This window comes from Schistocerca americana, chromosome 8 (genome assembly GCF_021461395.2).
Source record: "Schistocerca americana isolate TAMUIC-IGC-003095 chromosome 8, iqSchAmer2.1, whole genome shotgun sequence".
Classification (NCBI taxonomy): Eukaryota; Metazoa; Arthropoda; class Insecta; order Orthoptera; family Acrididae; genus Schistocerca; species Schistocerca americana.
This window is the reverse complement of record NC_060126.1, coordinates 246,361,603-246,376,321: the sequence shown is the minus strand read 5'-3', so window position 1 is coordinate 246,376,321 and position 14,719 is coordinate 246,361,603. Positions and strand designations below refer to the sequence as shown.

The following is a 14,719-nucleotide window of genomic DNA, read 5'->3' as shown; positions in this document are numbered from 1 at the left end:
AGTACCTGGCAATAGATGGCAGCACAATGTACCTAATATGAAAAAGTATGTTTTTGGGGGTGTCCGGATACTTTTGATAACATAGTGTATTAATATAGCAAATAGTATGAAATAGTTGTACTTTTTTTATCACGGGCTCTCGAACTAATTCTTCTAATGTTTTGGATAGGCACAGCGGTGTTACTCCTGGTGTGGAAAAATGGTACGTCCTGGACATTTCGCGTCCTCATGAGATTCCTCTTGTGCGACAATATTGTGGTTCCATTTTTCAACAGAACAGTGCTCGGCCACCGATGACACGTGTCCTTATGAACTGTCTGCGTGACATTGGGGTAGATAGACGGATGTGGTCCCAACAGTACGTGTATGGTTCCTTATCGGACATCAAATGGTTCAAATGACTCAGAGCACTAGTGGACTTAACATCTGAGGTCATCAGTCCCCTAGAACTTAGAACTACTTAAACCTAACTAACCTAAGGACATCACACACATCCATGCCCGAGGCAGGATTCGAACCTACGTCCGTAGCAGCAGCGCGGTTCCAGACTGAAGCGCCTAGAACCGCCCGGTCACCGCGGCCGGCTTTCTCGGACATCAGTTCTGTCCCAGTGGCAGTACCCAGGATATCCACGACCAGTTACAACAGTTCTCATTCAGGTTTCCTTAGGAGAGAATACAACGGCACTGTAACATTTTCCAACCGAAGCAGTGCATGCATCTGAATTGGAGAGGTGCAACGTCATACTGATAAGTATCGCCATATTGCCAAGTTCTTTGTAAATTTGATTAGATTTTGTAATACATCAAATAATACCAAATATCCTGTCAACACGAAAGGTTTCATTTTGTTTCCTTCTTCCGTTCTAAGTGCTTAACGTTTTTTTCCCAGGCCGTCTATACGAGAGGATAAAAAATCAGTGATACTTAATTTCATATTGAATAAAGCCAAAATATCTAAAAGCATGTACTTATATTGAAATATTTAAAAATATGTAATGATACGTAACATGCGCGTCGGGGCGAAGGAAAGAAATATACTATTACCTAAAACTCTGGACTATATTAATGACTCGTCTTCAACGGACGTTGAACCTTAGCCTTCTTTCCTTTCCTTTTAGTGTGTCTACATTTATATGTTTATGGCACCTATTGTACTACATTCTACAATTTTTAAAATTTATTTACTGTTTCGATATTGTGAGAATCGCCTCACTGAAGAGCTGTGGTTGGATATTACATCAAAATATTATCTATGGTTGTGTAAAATACGTATTGGTATTTCTGCATTACAAAGTGATAAGATTATGTGAACACAGAGAAATGTAAAGCAAGAATAGCAGATTTTACTCAGTTTAAAACAGTCAGAGCTGAAATAATTAGTTTAGAAAATGAGACAATAAAAATAATAGATGAGTTCTGCTATTTGTCCAGTAAAATAACTGAGGATACCTGAGGCAACGAGAATTAAATACTCTGAGTTGCAGTAACGAGGAAAGCGTTTCAGAAATAATAGACATTTTATAATATGGAAAATAAATATACGGGATAGAAAATCTTTTGTCAAGGTATTTGTCTGAATTGTAACCGTTAAACATGGGAGGTAAGCAGTTGAAACAAGGAAGGAATAATATCTCCTGAAATGTGACGTTGCAGAGAATGCTGAAGATTGTATGTTTAGTTTAAATAAGTAACAACGAAGAACTGAATAGAACTGGGGAGAGAAGAGTATTATGGCATAACTCGACGAAAAGAGGAACAGTGTGATAGGACACACCCTGAGTCATCAACGAATCATCAGTTTGACAATAAGGTCGAAGGAGAGGATAAAAATTGTACAGGGAGACCAAGGGATGAATGCAATAAGCATTCTGAAATGGATGCAGACAGCATTAAATATGCAAAGATGAAGAGGCTTGCACCTGATAGACTGCCTGTAAAACAATGGTTCAAATGGCTCTGAGCACAATGGGACTTAACATCTGTGGTCATCAGTCCCCTAGAACTTAGAACTACTTAAACCTAACTAACCTAAGGACATCACACACATCCATGCGCGAGGCAGGATTCGAACCTGCGACCGTAGCAGTCGCGCGGTTCCGGACTGAGCGCCTAGAACCGCTAGACAGACTGCCTGTGAAGCTGTGTCAAAGCAGTCTTCGGACTGAAGACGACTTTTTTTCCGTGATATGCTAACATGTCAAGAGAATTCTTCTCTATTGGGTCTATGGAATGAATAAAGAATCTCACTTATTATAATGATTCCCTTCTCTTGCTCCTTTCTGTCCCTGTGTTGGGAGATGGTTGAAATTCCTCTTAACAGAGGCGAATAGAAAAAAAAAGTGTGTTCCTGTTATTCCACTCTGGGATGTAATAGAGCTTGCTCAGTAGTTATTTGAAATCTACGTTATACATTCTATATGCGATAGAAATCACTGGAAATATTCCAGTAAGCGGAGCGGGACGCAAAACAGCAGCGTCCGGCGCAAAGGGCAAAGTCCTCTCGTAACTCAGATAACCCGGTCCAGTGCAGTAACCGCTTCACGCTCGCTAATTGTTAGCGCCGTGTTAAATCCCCGATGTTCCACATTAGGAGCCAGCAAGCGCAGTGGAGTAGTTTATGGCACGGCTTTCCGGCTAGGGGCGCACTACGTGGTATACGATTACAGCTTTCTCCCATGTACGGCCGCCCTACGCCCACAATATGGTCCACTGTCTTATAAGTGTGCACAATGTTCTAGTTCTGTGTCGTTTAATAAAATAACGCTGTAACCAGGTGAGTTGCTGCATTGACCTACAAACCTTTATTGTTCTCTATCAAATGGCTAATGTGGCTGATCCGAAAACACATTCAAATTTGTTGCATCAAATGGATTCTTTCGTCTTCCTCCAGTCTCTCGCCCTCCACAGAAACCATTGCCCTGGTCAAGCCAGTGACATTTTAGAACAGCGATGATGACGGTAATATAGCAAACGAAATGGAACAATTTAGGGAGGGGCACCGTACTTCCAGAAACGAAAAGTTGCGGAGCCCGAAAAAGACCCTTAAACTTCTATCGGAAGATGGACTTTTATTCGTTACATTGTCAGAGTATGATGCAACGTTCATCCCTGAAACGTTATTAAAACTAAGGGCAAGAACCTACATCTTATATTAGACTACATACACTGATCACCCAGAACATTATGACCGCCCAACTAATAGACGGTATGTCCACCTTTGGTACAGATAACAGCAGCGACGCGTCGTGGCGTAGAAGCGATGACGCCTTCGTAGGTCGCTGGAGCGAGCTGGCACCACATCTGCACACACAAGTCAAATAATTCCCGTAAATTTCTGGGAGGAAGGCGACCGTGTCTGACACCACGTTCGATCACGTCCCAGATGTTTTCGACCGGGTTCAGATCTGGGGAGTTGGGAGGCCAGAACTCGTGGTTCCTGCAACCACTCTATCACACTCGTGGCTTTTTGATATGGCACATTGTCTTGCTGAAAAATAAAACTGCCGTCGGGAAACATCATCGTCATGAACAGGAATAGTGGTCTGCAACCAGTGTACGGTACTCCTTGGTGCCTTGCAGGAAGTCAGCTGCACCGATGGAGGCCCACGTGAATATTCCCCTGAGCAAAAATGGTTCCGCCGCCAGATTGTCTCTGTCCCCCAGTAGAGATGTCAAGGAGCTGTTTCCCCGTAAGACGACGTATTGGCGCCCTCCCATCGGCGTGATGAAGAAGGTATAGGGATTCATCAGACCATGCAACGCTCCGCCACTGTGCCAACGTCCAGTGCCGCTGGTCACGTGCCCATTTCAGTAGTACTCGCATATGTCGTGGTGTTAATAACATTGGCACATGCATAGGTCGTCGGCTGCGGAGGCCTGTCATTGTGAGTGTTCGGTGCACTGTTCTGTTCAGACACAATTGTACACTGCCCATCATTAAAGATTGATGTTAGCCTAATGTCTTACCAGTACGCTTAGTTTGCGACGTCCGACATCTGTAATGACAGGTGGCCGTCCAACCACACGACGCACGGACGTGGTTTCACCTTGGTTTATCCACGTGTTGAAGACACACCACAACACTCCTCGAATATCCCAGACGTCGTGCGTTTTCTGAAGTGCTCGTTCCGAGCCTCTGCGTGATCACAATGTGCCCTCGTTCAAATTTAGATAGATGCACGTCTTCCCCATTTTACACACGGGCAGCGCGCTCACTGGTACTACATGCACCGTGCAAATGTCTGACTAGCAATCATTCTTCGTTAGGCGACGCTGCTATCACCCGGACGAATTTATATCGATAGTAGGTTGGTCGTCATAATGTTCTGGGTGATCAGTGTATATGCCTAGAAGGCTTCGGCGATATTTTTCTTCGCCTGTTAAAAAGAGGTGGCAACGGCCTTGCCGCAGTGGATACGCCGGTTCCCGTGAGATCACCGAAGCTAAGCGCTGTCGGGCGTGGTCGGCACTTGGATGGGTGACCATCCTGGCCACCATGCGCCGTTGCCATTTTTCGGGGTACACTCAGCCTCGTGATGCCAATTGAAGAGCTAATCTACCGAACTGTAGCGGCCTCCGTCAAGAATACCATCATAACGACCCGAACAGTGGTGTGCTGACCCCACGCGCCTCCTACCTGCATCCTCCACTAAGGTGACACGGCGGTCGGATAGTCCCGGTAGGCCACTCGTGGCCTGAAGACGGAGTGCTTTTTTTGATAAAAAGAGATAGATCTATAGTTCATGTGTTGTCCTGAGCTTAGACTGGTACCATTACACCATTATGTGCCGGTCACTTCATCTACATTCACACCTTGAAATACCTCAACATGATTACTCTGCTGTTCACAATTAAGTACCTGGCAGAGGTTTCATTGAACCACCTTCAAGCTATTTCACTGCCTTCCCAATCGCGAACAGCACGTGGGAAAAACGAACACTTAAATCTTTCTGTGCGAGCTTTGATTTCTCTCATTTTATTACGATAATCATCTCTCCCTTTGCAGGTGGGCACCAAAAAAATATTTTCACACTCTGAGGAGAAAGTTGGTGATTGAAATTTCACGGGAGGAGCCTGCCGCAAAGAAAAACGCCTTTGTTTTAATGATTGTCACCCTAATTTACATATCATGTCCGTGGCGCTGTCCCCTGTTCCGCGATAGTACAAAACGAGCTGCCCTTCTTTGAAGCTTTTCGATGTTCCCCGTCGATCCGATCCTGATGCATATCCCACACTGCACAAGTATACTCCAGAAGAGGTCGTACAATTGTAGCGTAGGCAGTCTCTTTAGTAGACCTGTTGGATTTTCTCAATGTTCTGCCAATAAAACGTAGCCTTTGGCTTGCTTTACCCACATCATAATGAATGTGTTCGTTCCCACTTAAGTTATACGTAACTGCAAACTTAAGTATTTAGTTGTATTTACGACAGAAACTTAGCGGATTCCATTTGATACCCATGGGGATGAATTCATAATTTCACACTTTTCGTTATTTGGAGTCAATTTTCACTTTTCATACCATACGGATATTTTGTCAAAACCATGTATACAAGGTAAGGCATTTCAAACTGTTTGTCGGAATACTTGAAAAAACACACATCGGATTAAAAAATTGGTAATAAACGTTGTTCACCTCGAAGAGGGGCATCAATTAACATAACGCTCGACCTCTAGCACAACCCCCGAGGGCGGGAGGGGGGTGACTTGGAAATCTTAAATAGGAATCCCTATTTTTTATTGCAGAGGCTGTGAGGGCCTATTGTGAGTCGTGCTTGTATAGCTCAATCGGTGAAGCACTTGTCCGCAAAAGGCGAAGGTCGCGGGTTCGATTCCCGGTTCGCCACACAGATATCATCTGTCAGAAAGTTCCAAATCTGCGTACACTCTGCTGCAGGAAGAAAATACATTCTGGGAACCTACATCTATTGTACTGTTGAAAAAGCATTCTGAAGAACTAGAGGTAGAAAAAGGAAGAGGCAAGACGATAGATGTCTACAACAGTGGGTAATATAGAAACTATACTAGAGGAAGAAGTAAAAGAGATACGGAAAACGAGCAGAAATTGAAAGGCAAATGGTGCGGGAGAAGTTGTGAGTGAATTGTATAAATTATGTGTCCCTTTGGAAGTGAAATCTGAAAGCTGGAGAGATATGCTGAACTTGAATAAGGATCTCTAACCGTTCTTTCCACCAACCTGTCGTCTTCTAAATTTGTGTCCCCGGCGCAGAAGACAGCTCGTCGGTCGTGGGATCTTTTTCAGCGGAGGCTGCTTCGCTGTCAGTTCGAACCTGTGATCGTGCTTTTTGCGGGATGCCACTTGCGCAGGTTAGTCTCTGTATCTACAGAGGGCAAGATCTGTAGTAGTGACAATGATGGTAGGCGATACTTCTCATTAATGTATCCTGTTTGGTTAGTATTCAAATATTCACACCTTTACACTGTCTTTTACAACACTCGACATAGATTTCTTAATTGTATGGTAACTTTTCCATCCAACTTCCGAAGTATGATACACATGTCAGGCTCTACGGTACGCACTAGACAGAGTGAGTGTTACATGTTCACAGCTAAGTTAGGCCCGGAATAGAGTAAAACATGTTCGGCTCTGAAGAACTCTCGAAACAGAGTTACTATTACATATTCACGTCCAAATAACGCTCGATGCTGAGATGCGTGTACGGCCCTCCAGAACTCCCGAAACAGAGTGACTAGTGTAGCGGAAGCACTTCGTCTCACAAGCGCGCCAAAGCAACCCGAAGGCGTCCGAAGCACTTCGACTGCAGTATCGTTACTCATATGTTTCTCAAAACTAGAGAAATTTAATAAATAAAAACGACAGACTCGTAGTGTAACCATGAGAGATTGTCATCCTAAAAACTGGGTTAAACACAATGAAATGTATATAAATAATTAATAAGAGAAGTTAGGCGTTTTGGTGCCTAGCACACGAACGTGCCGACCAATCAGAAGCGAGTTCAGTAGAATTGGCGGACTCTCCCACGAGACTGGTACACACTACAGTGGTACTACAGAGACTGGTAAATACTACAGTACCATATTTCGTTTGTACCTCAGTCCACTTTTCTACCATATGCCGCTTCATGTGTATCGATCTGCATCAAGGCGAGCTTCTAGCAAAATAAAATACTGGCGACCACAGCCACGAATATCACAATTGTGGAAATACAGGCTCCATCTAAAGGTCGGCTTTAAATGTAAATCGGTCATGGGAGGTACCATACACATCTGCTATCTATAAAAAAATAGAAACAAGGGGCTCAACCAACTGCAGGACGATTAGCATTATGGCAAATATCAGCGTAGTTTCTCTCGCAGATGGAGGAAAAGATACGAGAGAGTAAGGCAGGTTGGACGATCTTGTATGCACCATATTTTTAGGCCCAAGAATTCTTTGGCTCTGACTACTCGATAAGATCCAGTCGTCATCAAGCACAGCTACCTGTTCGTACGAACATATCTAATTTTCGTCTCCAGTTACGATGCGGTATACAGATTTTGCATTTCCTCACTCGAATTTTTGGAGCATTGCCTTGCACCAGTCGACACGATCCTGTGTTTGAACTTCGCTCAAATAATTCAGAATCTATCTTTCCACAGATGATGTTTACGCTGTATCGTATGTACTGCAGTCATCGAAAAGAGTAAGGATTCTTCTGCCTCAGAGTAAGTCACATGCCCATCTTCTTCTGTCACGCTGAGCTCAACACCATGTATTTTTTCAAACAGCCAGGGAAACAACAGACTTTGTTCGACCTTCAGGAAACTCGTCACGACAAATTTGTGTAACTCAACACCAAATAACCTTTTATAACGGCAATTTATTTGCAAGAGTTGAAAGAAATAATTCGAGACGTTGATGTTACGTAAGGACTATACGAAAATCGTAGCGAATTATCGAATGAAAACCTTCACTTGAAATATCATTTTTTAACCAACACTGTTTCTATAAACGTTGATGTAAACCAACTATTTGACCATTCTCTGACTTATCCTTGTTTTAGTAATACCAAATGATACATTTTAAAACACTGGTAAATATAGCGTCTCAGTAGAGGCTCTAGATGTCGTTCGTAAAAAAGGTTGTACGTGTGTGCTATCTCCCTGCAATATTCATTATCTGTTGCCGATAACACTGTTCTATGAGTCCACAGAGTTTGGTCCTATTCGGGCCTTTCTTTCTCTGATCGTAACAGTTTCTCACCACGTGTATTTTCTTCTTAGCATTTCACTTTATTTGAGTGTGATTCTGACACATTCAGCTGCCTGATTCCGGTCTATTACTATAATACGTCAAGTTCGGTGAATGTTAATGTAAATTGTAAATTTAATAGTCTCGCTGAACCTCAGTGGCCAGATTATATCTATATATGTACTAATGGATTAAGGATTCCACAAGAGGAGTATATTAGATGTATTTTTCTATGCTCTCAGATCCAGGTCAGTAAAGCCTTCAAACTAACTGAAAGTGTTTCAGTTTTTACGGCGAAGACTGTGGTAATTTGGAGGCAATCACGTTTGTATGTTCAACTTCTTATTGTGGATTTTAATCGTTACCGACTCCTAGATTGTTCTTAAAATATCCAGTGGTGAAGACGGAATGGAATAACCAACCGTTATATGTTGGATGTGGTACTGGAATACGTTCCCTTTAAACGGAGAGGTAGACAAACAGTCTGCTGTTGATGCATTCCCACTCTGACACCCGCCATAATGAGGAAGTTGACGTCCTAGTGACGGTTCTCCATTTGAAACAGTCGCACACAGACTGCTTACAAGAAGCATGAGCCCTGGAAAACAGCAATAGTAAGAGATGTGAAATGTGGTCCAACAAATGAAAGGTGGATGTTATGCGACCACTACAATCTCAAATGCTTACAAGTCGGTATTTCTTAAACTTTCAAATTCTTACAAGTCCGTGGCCCGTAAACTACGGACTTGTAAGAAATTGAAATTGTAGTTGCCGTATAATATCCACCTGCCATTTCTTGGAACACATTCTACATCTCTAAGTATTGCTGTTTTTCGGGGCTCTTGCTGCTTGTAAGTAGTCTGTATGCGACAATTTTAAATGGAGGACAGGACGCATTTGGACCGATCTACGATTTCCACCATCAATCGACGCCGCTTTAACTGCTCCCCATTTTCTCTGTATCTATGCAGAGTATCCTAGAAGGAATGGTCAGTTTTCAGGAATACGGCAGGAACGCTCATCTGACGCAGAAAACTTAATATGGAGATATACCCTGTTAGGAATGGTTTTCGAGACAAAACACACTAAATCTCATTTTTGTACGATTTTCTTCAACAAGACGAAAACGTGTCGCAGTGCAATACTACATTAAAGTTCCTACGAGAAAGATCGTACACAGTCTTTCTCTAGGACGAACAGTTTGTCCGAAGAAAACGAGAGAATATTGAAAATCTTGCGCAACACGCATGCGCTTTAATTTAGGAAGCTTTTGTAGATCAATTAGAGATAATTTCCAGACCTGATAAACAGCAAGTGACTTGTATCAAATTGTACATCTCCAGTTCCTCTACACTACTCAAATGGTTCAAATGGCTCTGATCGCTATGCGACTTAACTTCTGAGGTCATCAGTCGCCTAGAACTTAGAACTAATTAAACCTAACTAACCTAAGGACATCACACACATCCATGCCCGAGGCAGGATTTGAATCTGCGACCGTAGCGGTCGCTCGGTTCCACACTCCAGCGCCTAGAACCGCACGGCCACTCCGGCCGGTCCTCTACACTAGTGTGGTACAATGTAAACAATGACGATGTGCTGATTAATGCAGAAAATAAATGCCACTGTACATTGCGTTCTCTCTCGGAAACCATTCCAAATAGGTCATAATATATCCATACGAAGTTTTTTTGCTTCAAATCACCATTCCTGTCATGTCCAGAATATTGACCAACCCCTTAATAATATCAACATTTACCGTTCATCTGCGTGTTAGTGGCGTTCTGAGTCAGAAGCTGATGTAACCCATATCTTGTTTTCGTTTCTCAAAGTTGGCTGTGAACGATGGGAATTTTTGCGGTCGTGGATGAGTATTGGTTACATCCTCCCCCTATCAGCGTCTTCTCCTTCGTTTACTAAAGACATCCGGCTCAATAAAGCGACTAGCGTATCCGGAAATGCTAAATAGCTGTGTGGGAATTGGATATAGTCCTGATTTCCTACTCCGCGCTCCCTCTCTCCGTCTCCTCCTCTCCCCTCTCTTTTTTCATCCTCCTCCACTTCTTCCTGTCCATCTCCTCCACCCCTCTCTTTCTGTCCACTTGTTCCCCCCTAATAACTCCCCGCCTCCTCTTGTCTTACCTCTCTGTCCATCTCATCCTTCCCTCACTCTAAGACCCATCGAGCCCATTTCCTCTTCCCCTCTCGCTGACCTTGAGCCTTTTTTTTGTTATAGTCAACCAAATCTTGATTAGAAACAGAATCGCTTACAATAAATGGGTAAATCGGGTGGGACTGTTGGTATACACGGTATGAGTGACATCTCCTGCTGCTCCTTCGGTGAGGATACTAGCTTCCATGACAGTATTACGCATAGTTTTAATCTGCAAACTGGTTGTATTATAAAGTTTCGGATGATTCAGATTCCGTAATGGTATTCTAATCATAAGCCCCAAACACATAAATACAACTTTCTTGTTCCATGTTATAATCGATTGCGAGGAAGAAAGCAAAACTGCGCATTTTTGGGCATACAACTATGTGGTCAAAAGTATCTGGACACCCCAAAAAACATACGTTACTCATATTACGTACGTTGCGCTACACCTACTGGCAGGTACTACATTTCAGCGACCTCAGTAGTCATTAGACATCATGAGAGAGCAGAATGGGGCGCTCCGCGGAACGCACGGACTTCGAACGGGGTCAGGGGATTGAGTGTCACTTGTGTCATACGTCTGTAAGCGAGATTTCCACACTCCTAAACATCCGTAGGTCCACTGTTTCCGATGTGATAGTGAAGTGCAAACATGAAGGGACACGTGCAGCACAAAAGCGAACATGCCGGCCTCGTCTCTTGACTGACAGAAACCGCCGACAGTTGAAGAGGGTCGTAATGTGTAATAGGCAGACATCTATCCAGACCATCACACAAGAAATCCAAAATGCATTAGGATCGTAATGTGTAATAGGCAGACATCTATCCAGACCATCACACAAGAAATCCAAAATGCATTAGGATCCACTGAAAGTACCACGAGAGGTAGGCGGAGGGTGAGAAAACTTGGATTTGATGGTCGAGCGACAGCTCAAAAGCCACACATAACGCCGGTAAATGCCAAACGACGCCTCGCTTGGTATAAGGAGCGTAAACATTGGACGATTGAACAGTGGAAAAACTGTGTGCGGAGTGACGAATCACGGTATACAACGTCGCGATTCGATGGCAGGGTCTTTGTATGGCGAATGCCCGGTGAATGTCATTTGCCAGCGTGTGTAGTGCCAACAGTAAAATTAGGAGGCGAAGGTGTTATGGTGTGGTCATGTTTTCCACGAAGGGGGCTTGAACCACTTGTTGTTTTTGGTGGCAGTATCACAGCACAGCTCTACATTGGTGTTTTAAGAACCTTCTTTGTTCCCACTGTTGAAGAGCAATTCCGGGATGTCGATAGCATCTTTCACCACAATCGAGCACCTGTTCATAATGCACCGCCTGTGGCGGAGTGGTTACACGACAGTAACATCCCTGTAATGGACTGGCCTGCACAGAGTCCGGACCTGAGTCCCGCAGAGCACCTTTCGCTTGTTTTGGAACGCCGACTTCGTGGCAGGCCTCACCAAGCGACATCGATACCTCTCCTCAGTGCAGCACTCCGTGAGGAATGGGCTGCCAGTCCCCAAGAAAACTCCAGCACCTTATTGTACGTATGCCTGCGAGAGTGGAAGTTGTCGTCAAGGCTAAGGGTGGGTCCACATCATATTGAATTCAAGCATTACCGATGGAGGGCGCCACGAACTTGTAAGTCATTTGCAGCCAGGTGTGCGGATGCTTTTGATCACATAGTGTATGTATCTATATAATGTGTACAATGCGTCCATACGAAAGCTTATTAGAGTTTGGAGTAAATTTCGTAAGTAAATGGGTCAAGAACATTTCAAAATTTTCGGTAGTAACGTTAAACTATGACTTGATTATGTTTACTAGTACAGATTGTTAATTTCCTTAAGAATATAGGGTAAAATCGGAAGTTTTTAACAGCATTCATATTTTCAATTACCTTAATCGTTTATGATTAAATTAGAGAACTAGTCTGAATTGATAAAGCAAAAGCGTATAGTGAAACATGGACGATAAATAGTTTGGACAAGAAGATGGTTCAAATGGCTCTGAGCACTATGGGACTTAACTTCTGTGGTCATCAGTCCCCTAGAACTTAGAACTACTTAAACCTAACTAACCTAAGGACATCACACACATCCATGCCCGAGGCAGGATTCGAACCTGCGACCGTAGCAGTCGCGCGGTTCGGGACTGAGCGCCTTTAACCGCGAGACCACCGCTGCCGGTGGACAAGAAGAGGATAGAAGCTTTCGAGATGTGGTGCTACAGAAGAATGCTGAAGATTAAATGGGTAGATCACATAATTAATGATGAGATATTGAATAGTATTGGGGAGAAGAGGAGTTTGTGGCACAACTTGACAAGAAGAAGGGACCGGTTCGTAGGACATGTTCTGAGGCATCAAGGGATCACAAATTTAGCATTGGAGGGCAGCGTGGAGGGTAAAAATCGTAGAGGGGGACCAATAGATGAATACACTAAGCAGATTCAGAAGGATGTAGGTTGCAGTAAGTACTGGGAGATGAAGAAGCTTGCACAGGATAGAGTAGCATGGAGAGCTGCATCAAACCAGTCTCAGGACTGAAGACAACAACAACAACGTATTATGCTATCTGTTAAAAATTTGTTGTAGAGAAACACTGTGAGGTCATGAGCTTTGCCTTACGGAAGTATGCATCTGTGTATTTTCTCGGCACCACTATGTATTCGGTATATTCATGTGCTTTAAATGGCTACGTAGCGTAGAAACTCTGGAGGCTAAATAAAAAAAATTAAAAATTAGCTGCTTCAAGTTGCCGACATGACAGAACGTTAGACAGTTCGACGCGGAAGTCACCGCCAGAGATCCCCTAGGCTGCGGTGCTTCAGGACGGCGGCCGTCTGCTTGTCTAGCCGACCGCTGCCTGTTGTCCGGTTGCTGTTCCAGCTCGCTATATATGGAACACTGGTGCTCGCTAATCTACGCAGTGTCTGACTCCGGAGATGGAAGCCGACCGAGCTTTTCGAATTATAGCAGGGTCCTGCTTACCTCATCGCTGAGTTTGCTGGACAACCAGCGGTATGCGGATAAGTTATGCTAATTGAGAGGAAACCTATTTCTGTAGGCAGCTGAATTACTGGTTCTAATTTACGTGGACGCGAGTAGTTTTTGTGTTACCAGATGGGCACCTGGATTACATTTGTGAATAGACACTTTGACTGTTAGAAGGAGAAGTGTGTAATTTATTCTTCTTCTTTTGCGTATGGGCAATTATGGACTACGTTTATGTCAGCAGTTCTTTTCCTTTCTTTCACATTCCTCTCAGCATATCTCGATGTTACTTTCTTCTGTCCTAGTGGCTCCCTTCTTCTTGGGATTTTCATGGAAATCTTTCATATGCTGCAATTTCTTTTTGAATGTCAGTCACCCCTCAATATTTTTGGAGGAATTCGGAGTTCATCTGTGTTCTGCCCAATTTCTTTGCATCATGCATTACCCAGTTTTAATTTACCGAAATAGGTGAAAAATATTTTTGTTAATCTATTAGGATTCATCCCTTGAATGAGACCATCGGAAGCTGTTCTTCTCCTTACCATTACTGTAATTTTTTTTCAGTATGTGTATAAAGTTCGCTACTACAACGTCTTCAGTAATGCGTTTGATCTTAAACTGCGTTTGATCTTAAACTGGCCCCACAATCTTCCTCACTATTTTTATTTCTGCTATTTCTAGGGCTTCCATAATCTCCCTTTTGTTTAGAGGTAAATATTGCGCTATATAAAAGATAAACTTTATTATTATTGTTGTTTTCGATTATTCCCATTTAAAGAGAGCGTTTGAAATTGAATTCATTTATGATGATTGTTTATGTTTTTTCAGAGCGCAAATTTTCTTCATGTGTTCACTGTGTTATCTCTTTCGCTCCGCTGTCCATTTGCATCCTGGGCTCTTCTGTGTTGTGGTGTCAAACTTATGTTCTTTGATGATGTTCCTGAATTCAGTTCTAGTTTCTGCGTCGTTTACTGTTATGTGTGCTTGTCTGAGGCCCTCTTCAACTTCTTTTATCCATTTTGTTTTTTCCCTGCCTGAGTTGATAACTTTAAGAATTCGCTTTGAAATTCTTTCATTCATCCTGTGGATATGTCCGTAGAAGTGCATATTCTTTTCGTTATTGTATCCGTAATCTTGTCTGTGGATTTATATAATCCTGATGTTGGTCTCTTCTTCCAGATTCCTTGCTCTTGTATCGGGCCAAAAATTTCCCTGAGAATTTTCCTTTCTTGTTTCTCTATTTCTTTGATTTTAGTTTACCCACCTATTTGTGTTGTTGCAGATGCATACAGTGCCTCCGGAAGTACGACATTGTTGTAGTGCCTCAATTTTCCGATAGTGGATATGGACTTTT

The 14,719-nt window shown here is 43.1% G+C and overlaps 1 pseudogene; it reads left to right on the top strand.

Moving 5' to 3' along the window:
• Positions 1-4,393: 4,393 nt before the first annotated feature.
• Positions 4,394-4,511, top strand: LOC124546072 (annotated as a pseudogene).
• The last annotated feature ends 10,208 nt before the right edge of the window (positions 4,512-14,719 follow it).